Raw genomic sequence first — 11,558 nt, 5'->3', positions numbered from 1 at the left:
ACAATGGACAGTTAGAAAATATTTCCAAACTCTAAGTAGTTTGATGTTTGAACTTGGCAGGGTACCTCATCATTGTGAAGCTAGAAATTATTGTTTCTCATATATTGAAATCTTCCTTTGTATGACAATCATACAATTCCTCTGTAGTAGATGCATTTGCCTTTGGGCCCATTTCACCTCAAAAATGACTTCAAACATGAACAATTGACTGTCTGCTATTTCCACCGAAGGCCATAGTCCTGCTAGAAAAAGCAGTTTGCCTGGGTAGGTTCAGGAGAAGCACTGACATTTAGTCTTCACAAAAAGGTCATGAAAGGGAGACTGACTCAAGTCAAGCTGAGCTACTTTTGGCACAAATCCCTAGCACGTTCCTTTCCCAGGACTGAGTTGAAAATAAGTGGGACATTGTGATGACCCTGGCATAAAGCAGTTTTCAGAATTTCTGCACATTGTGAGAATACTGTTGACAGGGAGGGTCGTGTGTGCATTCACGTGGTGATGGAATCTACATAAAAAGAGTTACATGGGTACGGTGTGCCATATCATCAGAAGGACTTGACCTTCGCTTTAAAGGACACTCTAAAGCTATCCACTGCACTGCAGCAGGTTTGGGATACACAACATCTCCATTATCCCAGATGGGAGAAAGCACTGTAGTTTGTGGATCTTCGTGCCAGTCTGAACCCCAACTGGACAAATTTCCTCTGGAATCTTTCTTGGAGTCCAGGGCTGGTGCTTCCTAACCTTATTGAGATCGTAGAACCTTCGCATATCTTCTCTAACCTATCACTATAGCTCCACAGGGTGATGCGTAGGGAAGACCCTCAGATGACGGAAAAGAAGTTCAATTTCAAGAACCACTAAGAATTCCTTTTGAAAATCTGTGGTCATCTGAAGCAGATAAAAATTAAAGTTTTTATTTAACAAGCACTTACATTGTCCCAGTCACTCTTCTAAGCCCTTTATGAACATTAAGTTATTTACTATTCATAGCAATTCTGTATTTCCCCGTTTTACATATGGGGAAACTGAGGCACAGAGAAGATAAGTATTTTGTCCAAAGTGATGCGTCTCATAAATGTTGAAGTCAGAATTCAAACTGCAGAGTCTGAGCTCTTAGTCAGTATGCTATGCACACAGGCTTTACGATCTGCACATCCATTCTGCATCAGGTGGCTGAGCTGCTCTGGAGCTGCTGGGCACCAAGCAGAGCAGTTACTTCCTTACATTCCAGTTAAACAAATAACTGAGTGACATGTTGAGGATGGGAAGTTATGACTTTTTAGGGATTGTTCCCAATCTTCGGCAAATGTTTCAGCAAGCCGCGTGTGGTTCCCCTTCTTGCAACACTTCTTTGTATTTCAGGTAAAATCAAGTACCAGTTTGGCTAAGTGACTCAGAATCCCTGTAAAGAACTGTGCTCCGGGTTCAAGCAGTCAGATTTCGTTTCCAGGAGAGAAAAAACAGACTTGATGGAACAGAGAAGCATAGATAGAAGAGGGTAATTTGGAAGAGTGTATTTTAAACAATCTTGGTAGCTGGAAAGAATGGGATGCTGCAGACACATTGGAGATGGAACTTGTAGACTAAGTTATAGTTGGTCTGTGTTCTTTCCGCTGAGTAAGTGGAGAGGTCATGGCTCAGGAGCCAACAGAAGAAGGTTTTAGAGCATCTTGTGCCTGAGTGCATAGATTCTTCCTCCAGAAGACTATAGATGGCCCCTCTAGTCCTTTCTCTAGGCAGCAAACTGCCTCGATAATCTTTTGAAAGTAAATCTGATCATATCGTCCCTTCACATTGATGTTTTCATCGCTGTTTGGCTAATCTCAGAATCTTTAAGAAGACCTCTGCGGCCTGGTGTGATCCGGCCCCTCTCTGCCTTTCTGCTTCGTTGCTCACCATGCCATCCCTGCACTCTGCTCCACGCCTGTCTGCAGATCTCTCGATTCCTTGATTCAAGGGGATGGAATATCTATGCTTCTCCATTCCTGGTCTCGGGGAACTTCTCGCTATTATCTCTGACGTGAAGCCTCTTCTCCTACTTCTTTCATGGCTGACCCTCACCTCTATGCATGACTCAGATTTATATTTCTAGCCCATATTTCTCCTCAAAACTATGATCCAGACATCCAACTTCTGCACTTGAATGTTTTCAAATTATTTCAAACTCAGCAAGCCCAATGCTCAACTCATAATCCCTGGTCCTCTTCCGCTGCACAGATCCTAGAGAAAGTTCTCCTTTCCACATGGTTGCACAAGTCAGAAATTTAGGACTCATCTCATGCCCTCCTTCTCCCTCACTGCTTCCCCATATCTGACCTATCACCAATATGTATGCCTTTATCCTCTAAATACTTCTTGAACCCGTTCTTTTCTATCCATCTATCCATCTCCAGTGTGATCCAGGTCAGAACTTTACTATGCATGTGAATGAACCACCTGGGGAGCTTGGTAAAATGCAGTTTGTGACTCAGCAGGTCTGCATTTCTAGTAGGCTCCTAGATGATGCTCTTGCTGTTGGGCTGCAAGCACCCTTTTTAGCAGGGAGGCTCTAAGCCATGAGCAGTTCTTTGCTGATTGATTGCATATCATCCTGATAGGCACAATAACCCCTTCTGTTCCATCACCCGGAACATCACTATAGCCAGAGTCATCTTCACCAAGCACAGGCCTTCAGAGTCTTCCCATTGCTACTGGGACCAAGACCAAGGGCCTCAACATGGGTTACAAAGCCTTCCATCAGCAGCCCCTCCCTACCTCGCCAGCATGATCCTGGGCCAAGCCTATTCTTGGTTTCTCCCCTCTTTCTACATTAGCATACTTTTATTAAAGCTTAACTCTATAAAATGTCACGTTTGTAAGCTATAAAGAGCTGAATATCAGCAATTTTCTCACTGTTCAACTTAACAGTTCTTGAATGAGCTGAGCTCCTTCCCTACATAAGACCATTTTTTTTTTCTTTTTTGCTGTGGAAGATCGACACTGAGCTAACATCTGTCCCCATCTTTCTCTACTTTGTTTGTGGGAAGCCACCATAGTATGGCTTGATGAGTGGTGGGTAGGTCTGTGCCTGGGGTCCAAACCTGTGAACCCTGGGCTGCTGAGGTGGAGTGCATGAATTTAACCACTAATGCCACCAGGCCGGCCCCCATAAGACCTTTTTACAAAGATGTGCTCTCTTCTTCCTCCCCACCCTATCATCTCCCATTCATCCTTCGGATTTCAGCCAAATGGTCCTTTCCTCAGGGAAGCCTTCAGACCTACCCAGCCTGGACACATCTCCCTCTAAGTACATATTACACCGTGTGCTTCTCCCTCTTTGCACTGTTGCAATTTTGGATGATTATTTGATTATTATCTCTTTCCTTCACTCAAACGAAGTTCCAAGAGGCCAGGGACCATTTCTGTTTTGTTCATTGTTACAACCATAGCTCCTGACTCAGTGTCAGCACGTAGCAGACACTTAAATGTTTGCTTAGTTAGTTACTTAGCTAAGGCAGAAGCAATGTAAGCACAGTCTACAGATCACCTCCTTTGAACTCTAGGGGGGCCCTGGGAAGGAACTAATGTTCCAGGGGAGCTGGTCAGGGGATCCAAGGAGTTTGTTTCCTTCTGTAACTGTGATCCTTTCGTACAGGCTTCTCATGTCCAAGTTGGCTTATACTTGCTATAGTGAATTAATCCAAACTAAATATAGTGGTCACCTACAGAAAGCCTAGTCATGGCCATTTTCCCATAATGCTTTACAATTGATAAAGCCCTTTCACACATATTTTATTTGAACATCCTAACAATCCCGTTGCTATAAGTAGGATAAACATTATTAGCATCTCTTTTTTGCAGATAGGCAACTGAGAGTCCTAAGTTTTAATTGAGTTTGGAAACTCATACAACTGCAGAGCAGGTACTTTAACTTGGACCTTCTACTGCAAAACTTTCCACGATCAGCATTCCCTGAAATCAGGGTGAAATGCACCATTCTCCCTAGTCCTGCTTCCTGAGGTGGGAGGTAGAGCAGTGTTGTGCTGACACTGGCAGCAGGCTGGAATTAGGTCATAATAATTAAAAATCTGTTTAGGATTCTGTGGTTGATGGCTCATATATATCACATAATCATTTTATTTTTAGATCATCTTAGACTTTCCCACATTCCAAACTGTTAAGGACAAAGATTTCTTAAACATGATAATGCTTGTACCAATTTACACACGTTTTATATAGCTCATATGATCCTTTTCCTTTTGTCATAATATTTTACATCATTCACATTGAAAATGACTGTTTCATAGGGAACTAATGACGGCCACTTTCCCAGACATTTTCCAAATGTTTTGCAGTCACTGATGGGTGGACCTGCTAATTTTGTGAGTCAGCTCAGGGTTACTAATGATGGGCTTAGAGACCACAAAGAGCCCAGTGAGAGGACAGCATTCACTGACCCACACGAGAACACCAATGTGGATCAAGCAAAAGCTTTTGAATTTCTCCTACAAGTGACTCAAAGAGGTATTCGGGTTTTCTGATCCTGTAAAAATCTGAATAAGATGATCAATAAAATCCTCACTATATTCATATCTACTCAAGATGCATTCTTTCAGATGAGAACCTCTTCCTAACATAGAAAAGAAAAACAACCAAACTTGGTCCAACTGGTTCGCCCACTATTAAAGCCAGTGTCGGGAAGAGAGTCATCCTCACACTGGAGAAATTCTAGATCTTTGAGAAGTTGAATTTAGAAAGCAGACATGTAATCTCTGGAAATGAAGACGGACAAATCTCAGATTCTTGGGGTAAAGTTTAAAAAGTGAGAACCTTCTAAGGATAAATCTGTCACTTCAGTAAAACATGGAAACTCTGGAGGGCAGGCCAGAGGCACCCCTAGAGTCTACTTCCCTGTCATTACCTTTTGGTTCAAGGATTGTGGGACCCATGAGCCAAGGATCTCTTGACCATCTTTTCAGTAGAGCTGATAGCCTGATAAAACCTTCCCCAGGAAATTTCTCAGCACTCTCCGTCCGTTCCACTCCTCTTCTCATGAGCGTCATATCTTTTTGTTCCAGAAACCTCTGGCTGCTCAGCTGAGCACAGGTAAGAAATGCCATCCAACTGAACCCAAGGGAATTATCCAGGAGGAAAATAGAAAATAAACTCCCTAGTTTCTAGAAATGGAGCTCTTTTGAGCACTGAGGAGGCAATCTCTCTGTATAGCTAAGAGAGATTTTTTACATCTCACTCTGGATATCTGTGACCAAGGAGATGCTGTCCCAACCTACAGTCTGGGCCTTATCATGATTTCAATGACTTAGACATTGTTACTCGTGCTTTAAGAAGCATGGGTCTTTGAAATTGTAAGTACATTTCAACTTAAAGTTAGTTTCATCTAAGGGCTGCATTCATAACCTTGGTCATAGGGGCTGAAACCTGGATTACTGGGAAAGTCTCCAGTCAACTTTAAAGTCCACTCTATATGGAATCATCGGATTTCTCACCCCCTAATTTTGTATTTATCATGTAGATTTCTGCTCAAAAAGTTTTAGTGGCTACACTTTGCTATCAGAATAAAATTCATACTCTTCCCTCTAATATTAAAATTTTCTCACCATCTGAGTCCATGATGACTTTCCAGCATGACCCAGAACTTCCCAATGCAAATTCTTATCTAAAAATCAGTCTATTTGCTGTCATAATTCATTTGTTCATTCATTCAACAGACATTTATTAAGTATCTACTATGGTCCAGGCATTATTCCAGGCACTGAGGATTATACCTCTGAACAATATAGATGAAGTTCATGACCTTAAGGAGTTTATACTCTAGTGGGAGAGACAGACAGCAAACAAGCAAATAAATATTCAATGGGACAGATGGTGATAAGGCCTATCAAGATAAATAAAGCTCTGAGTGAGATGGAAGCCTGGGAGGTATTTTACATGGAACGGGCTGTCATAGAAGTCTCTGATGAGGTGACACTTGGGCAGAGACGAGAGGGAAGCTAGTTTTGCGGGCCATGTGGACAAATAGGTAAAGAGCTTTCCAGGCCAAGAGAATAGCATATGCTAAGACCTTGCAGTAGGAATGTGCTTGGCGCGTTCAAGGAGGCCAGTGTGGCTTGGGTGGAGTAAACAAGGAGAAAGTGAAAGGAGATGAGTGAAGAAATATTGGGAAGGTGAGCTCAGGTAGGACTGATTAAGTCAAGGTTCTGAACCTTGGCTTTTCCAGTGAGGAAAATGTAAAACCATAAGAGAATTTGAGCAAAAAGGGAACACAATCTGATATTCATTCTAAGAGGAACACTCTGCTTTAGTGTGACACTAGCCTATAAGAAGGTCAAGGGTAAAAGAGACCAACTATGAGGTTATTGCAATCATCCCAGTGAGAAGGAATGACAGTTTGGCCCAGGATGGTGGCAGGAGGGGTAATGAGAAGTGGTCCAATTCTGGATATATTTTACAGAGGAGTGGGATGGGTTGCTGGTGGGTTAGATGTAGGATAAGAGAGAAAAAGCAAAGTTAGGTGTGACTTTCAGATTTCTGATATGAGCAACTGAAAAAACAGAATTTTCATTAACAGATTTGGGGAGCAGATTTTAGAGGTGGAGCTGGGAAATCAAAAGCACAATTTTGGGCAGGTTTTCATTATCTGTGACATGCTAGTAGACACGCAAATAAAGATGTTGACTAGGCAATTGGATATCTAAGCCAGGAGAGTGTTCTGGGTTGGAGATAAAAATTAGGGAATTATCAGTATACACAAGGTATTTAAATCAGCAGAACTTAGGGCTTGAGGGTATGTAGAGTAGAGAAGAGAGGAGGACTGAAGATTGAGACCTTGGAGGTCAGGAAGAGAAACAGAAGGCAGCAAAGGAGATGGAGAAGAAGAAACCAGTGAGGTGGGAGGACAACCAGCCGGATGGCTTCCTCCTGGCCTTAGCTCATGTCAGTCTCTCTTCCTGAAATGTCAGGGAGTACCCTCCCCAAACCCCTCCATTCACATCCTACCCATCCTTCACAGTCTGGCACTTGATTCTGCATTCTGTGTGACTTCCCTTGTGTTTTATTCAACAATTTTCCTCTTGTCTATGTTTTAGCTCTTTCTAGATAAATCATTCTTTTCTTAATGTCAATACACATTCCAGCCCCAATGCTGTCCTTTGCTTTAATTTTTTCAGTTGGTTCCTCTCTGAGTGTGTCTAGGCAGGTCACTCTTTCCATCACTTCCCAGCCATCCCAGACCCCAAATGTAAACACACATGAAAACCATTGGTAACACCAGCCTAAAGACAGATGACAAGAAAAACTAGCGGTGTTTGGGCTCTGGGATGCAATTCTGAGGTGGCCCTAGCCTCTGGAGATGTGGAATTTGCGGCCATCACGATATGGCCCAAACTTGAGAGCACATAGGATAAATCAAAACAAATCATTAGATGTACGTGTTCAGTAAATTTTGGCACAAGGAAACGAAAATGTATGGAAAGCAAGGCCTACCCTCAATGAGTTCACTCTCCGAAACAAGCAGATAAGCCAGGAAAACAGTGACAAGGTAAATAACAGAAATTTAGAGTTTAGGAGAGCAATTTTAAAACTAGTTTTAAATTTTAAAACCAGAATTATTAGTTTCAAGATATTGTTTATGTAAGGCAGGAAGCTATACATATTGTTCGTTAATATCATTCACAATTGCACTGGTAAGGGAGAACAGAACATGACATCTTGTCTATCAGAATAAAAGAGAACCCCCGAGCAGTCCTGGCCCAGCACAAGGCCCACTCAGAGTCAAGTCGGCAAGAGGCAAACACATGTGGGAAGCATCGAAAATTGACTCTGAACGCCACTCTGAAAATAAGGAGAGCGAGGATGTCCCTCAGCTGACCAAGCACAGCTCTCTGAAGGCAAGGGCAGGCTGGAAGTGTCCACCTCTGCAGATCTGCTGCCCTTCTTCCCCCAGAAATGGGTCATTGTTAACCTGGAGTTGAATTTCGGTTTGAACTGATAACCCAGAGAAAACTCTGAGACATTTGGTCTCTGGTACCTGAAGTTAGTACACGGTGTTATAAGGATGCTTTTCCCCAAGACTGGCATTTTAGAAGGGAGAATGATTTTGAATCTGTGCTTGTGACAACTGCAAGTCATTTGACATGGACTAATCACAGCACACGGGCTCACAGAACACAGGATGAGTAATGTCGTTTGTTAACCGATGGCCCTGGCACTGCCATATAATGAGGGGCAGATAGGAAGCAAGATGACATGGGCTGGTCTCATTCAGACTAGCCAGGGTGGACAGGTTCACAGCGATTTCATTTAAATGCTATAAGAAGAGCATAAACTCAGCAATGATGGATGATCTGATTGAGCCTTTAAGTAGCAGGAGACAGGGCTTGTTTGTCTTAAAGCCAGTGACTCCAGTGCCCTCTTTTATCAACATTCGGCTTAAAGTTATCTAGATTTTTTTTCTTTTTAGTATATGTGCTGCCGAGGCGAGCACTTTATTTATTTTTAGTAAAGAGTTTTTAAAAATCAAATAATGTTGCTCTGTGGAGTTAATGTTGTCTCCCAGTTAATCCAAATGTACTAAATCACAAACAAAGCGGGTAAAGACAAATGAGAAATTAAAGCAAAATTTCCATTCAACTATGGTTGTGCAGGTTGCAATATTGGTATATGATGCTTTATATGAGAAAAATATGAGAGATAATAGACTATAACCACCAACCAATAATCCTGCAAAACCATATTTTAGACAATATTATTGAAACCTTAAGGCTTACAATTACAATTTATTTCCAGGGTAAAAAATGATTTATTTACATCTGTTGCTGTAACCTCTATTACATAGAATTGTAAACTGATTCTGAAAACCGTAGAAGTTACATTTTATTTTGTTTAGATGTATAGAATTGTTTACAATTTTTGTTGTTCATTTGTTTCATTATATTCTGGAAATATCTGCTGTTTAATTTCAGGGAGCATAGTCCCTTTAGAGAATGGAAATTCACATTTAAATAGAATCATCAAATTCATCATGCTTTTTAGTCAATGAAAACTGCAAACTCAGACTAGCTTTAAAAGGGTTATCATTCTAATTTTTTAATCTTCCTTTCTCTTATTTGTGAGCACTAGACACCAGATAAATCACCTTGCTTACTGGTAATGCCTTATTTTGGTTTTTTCCTTGAAATTTTTTATTTGAATAAGTCTTTGTCTGAAAAGAGCATATCATCAATCAAAATAATGCTATCACTTCTGAAAATATTTTCATTTTCTGACACGCACCGAGGTGCCATAAAGTAGTGTTGACAACTCCATCTTTAGCATTCCACAAATCTTATGGAGATATATCATTGGAAAACCACACAGTCTATATCCGGGCTTTGACAAAACTGAAACATAGCCTGCCAGCCACAGATAAGGTTTTGAAATGCTAGTCACTGAAAGGGTGATAACAGAAACAAGGATCAAAAGCATGTACACCTTCACCTTTGGACGCCTGCGGTTTTGAGCCATGCCGCTTTGGTAAAAGATATTGCCATTCGGCCTCTTGGCTAAGTCAGTGTGATGCCACATGAAAATGCACGATGGATATGGTGTTAGATGCGCTGCTGGGAGGGTGCTGGAATTAAACGATGCTGTGAAGCAATGACAGCATCTTTAGCAAATTGGAGACGAGGGAGTCAGGATTGGAGCAGCTTGCCACGCAGTTCGAAAGATCAAAGGAACATGCCATCGATGGGCTAACAATACAGGCTCAAATGGAAACTATGAAACGTCTCGGAGCAAATGGAATCTTCATTCTTCTTCCCCTTGTTCTCCTCTTTCTCCTCCTCCTTCTTTCTTCTTTTTCTTTTTAATCCTCAAGTGTTTTGGGATTTCAGGCTGTTCCCAATTTTATACGGAAAATTTCAATAGATAGGAGGGGACAAAAACTCATTAGGCTGAACCTAGACATGAAATATTAAACCAAAGGATTTTTTTAAGACTCTTTTAAAAAATATATCCAGAATGACCACAAATACTACCTTTAAGACAGAATTTATAATCATTTACTTCTTAATGGTTCCTCCTCCATGCCATCCATTTCCAAACAAAGCTGGGTTTATGGCCATCATACGAGATTACATTCCCACGCAGCTGCCGTATTTCTTCTATAATGATTTATTTAAAAGGGCTTCACCATGATAGCTCTCCAACTTTGTTCCTTCCTGTATATCACTGTTCAGGGTCAAAAGCTGGGAAAAGGGCTGGTCCCTAAGGCCTAACATATTTCACCAGTGGAGACTCTGGCTTTTCACTTCTCTTTCTCTCCTCATCACTTTATGCTTAAAGAAGAACAGATGTGGAAACGTTTAGAAAAAGACTAATTGAATTTCACATAACACAATTTAGCATTGTTTGAGGAAGTAGCTAAATCAACAGCACATTTTCCAAAGTCCCAGCCTCGCCTAATTAGAACACCAAACGTGTGACTAATTGGCCACACTTCCACCAAAGGCTCTGCTACAGATGAGTTGTCGCCCACTCCCCTCGCCCCAGCTGAGGCTGGTGGTTTGGCTGCGAGGGAATGCGGTTGCTCTAAATGAGCTGGGCCGAGCATAATGGGGAGAGGCCGTGATGGCGGAGAACAAACCCAGGCGGGGTGGGAGAGGGAGAAATTGGAATGTTTACGCGGTGGCAGCACCCGGAGAATTACCAGGAGATTATCAGTACATAAATTAAGAGATACTTGGGGCTCCCTAATTGGGACAGTTAATAGCCTGCTCTTTATCATTTCGGCTTCATGCTCTTAGAACTTGACATCTAATTAAAACATAATCTGATATCATCAGCAAAGGCTCCATCTAACCCAGCCCTTTACCACTGGCAGATCTGTTCTTTGCATGCAACAGGAGCTTTTCTTTCTTCCTCATTTTATTTCCTAATGGTGTGCAGGAGAGTGTGTGGGAAAGAAAGGACACAATTAGAGCAAAGGGAGAGGATGATTCCGGGCTGGTTATATTGTAAAACCCTGAGCATTTTGCTGCAGGGAATCTGTCTTTCAAACTTTCTCCTCGCAGGCATAAAACCCGCAGAGCTAGAAGTGACTTTAAAAGTCATTGTGTGCAACTTTCACGTTTTACAGATGAGGATTCTGAGGCCAAGAGAGGTGAAGTAATTTGCCTAGGGCCACACATCTCTTTGGTGGCAGACTTAGGACTAGAAATCAAATCTTCTGACATCCACCTCTAGCGCCATTTACACTTCCTCTTTCATGCTCCAGCCGATGTTGAAAGAGTAACATTAGTGCAGGGTTTCACAGTTACCTGCTGATTGCAGTATTTTGTCGATCCCAACCATTTAAACAACAGAATAACCTATTAGGTTATAAATTTGATAGAGAAACTTATACAATATTCTAATTTGTTACTGTAGATCCTGGCTTCTTGGTAATTGGCTATGTAAAAATCTCAATATTTGCTGTAATTAAATCTTGTCATTTTCTGTATGATGAGAAATGATAGCGACTTCATTCTTTAACAGGAATTCTTTTCTGAAACAACATGCTATTTCTCTAGACTCAAGCT

Source organism: Equus asinus, chromosome 24 (assembly GCF_041296235.1).
Source record: "Equus asinus isolate D_3611 breed Donkey chromosome 24, EquAss-T2T_v2, whole genome shotgun sequence".
Classification (NCBI taxonomy): Eukaryota; Metazoa; Chordata; class Mammalia; order Perissodactyla; family Equidae; genus Equus; species Equus asinus.
This window is presented reverse-complemented; position numbering follows the sequence as displayed.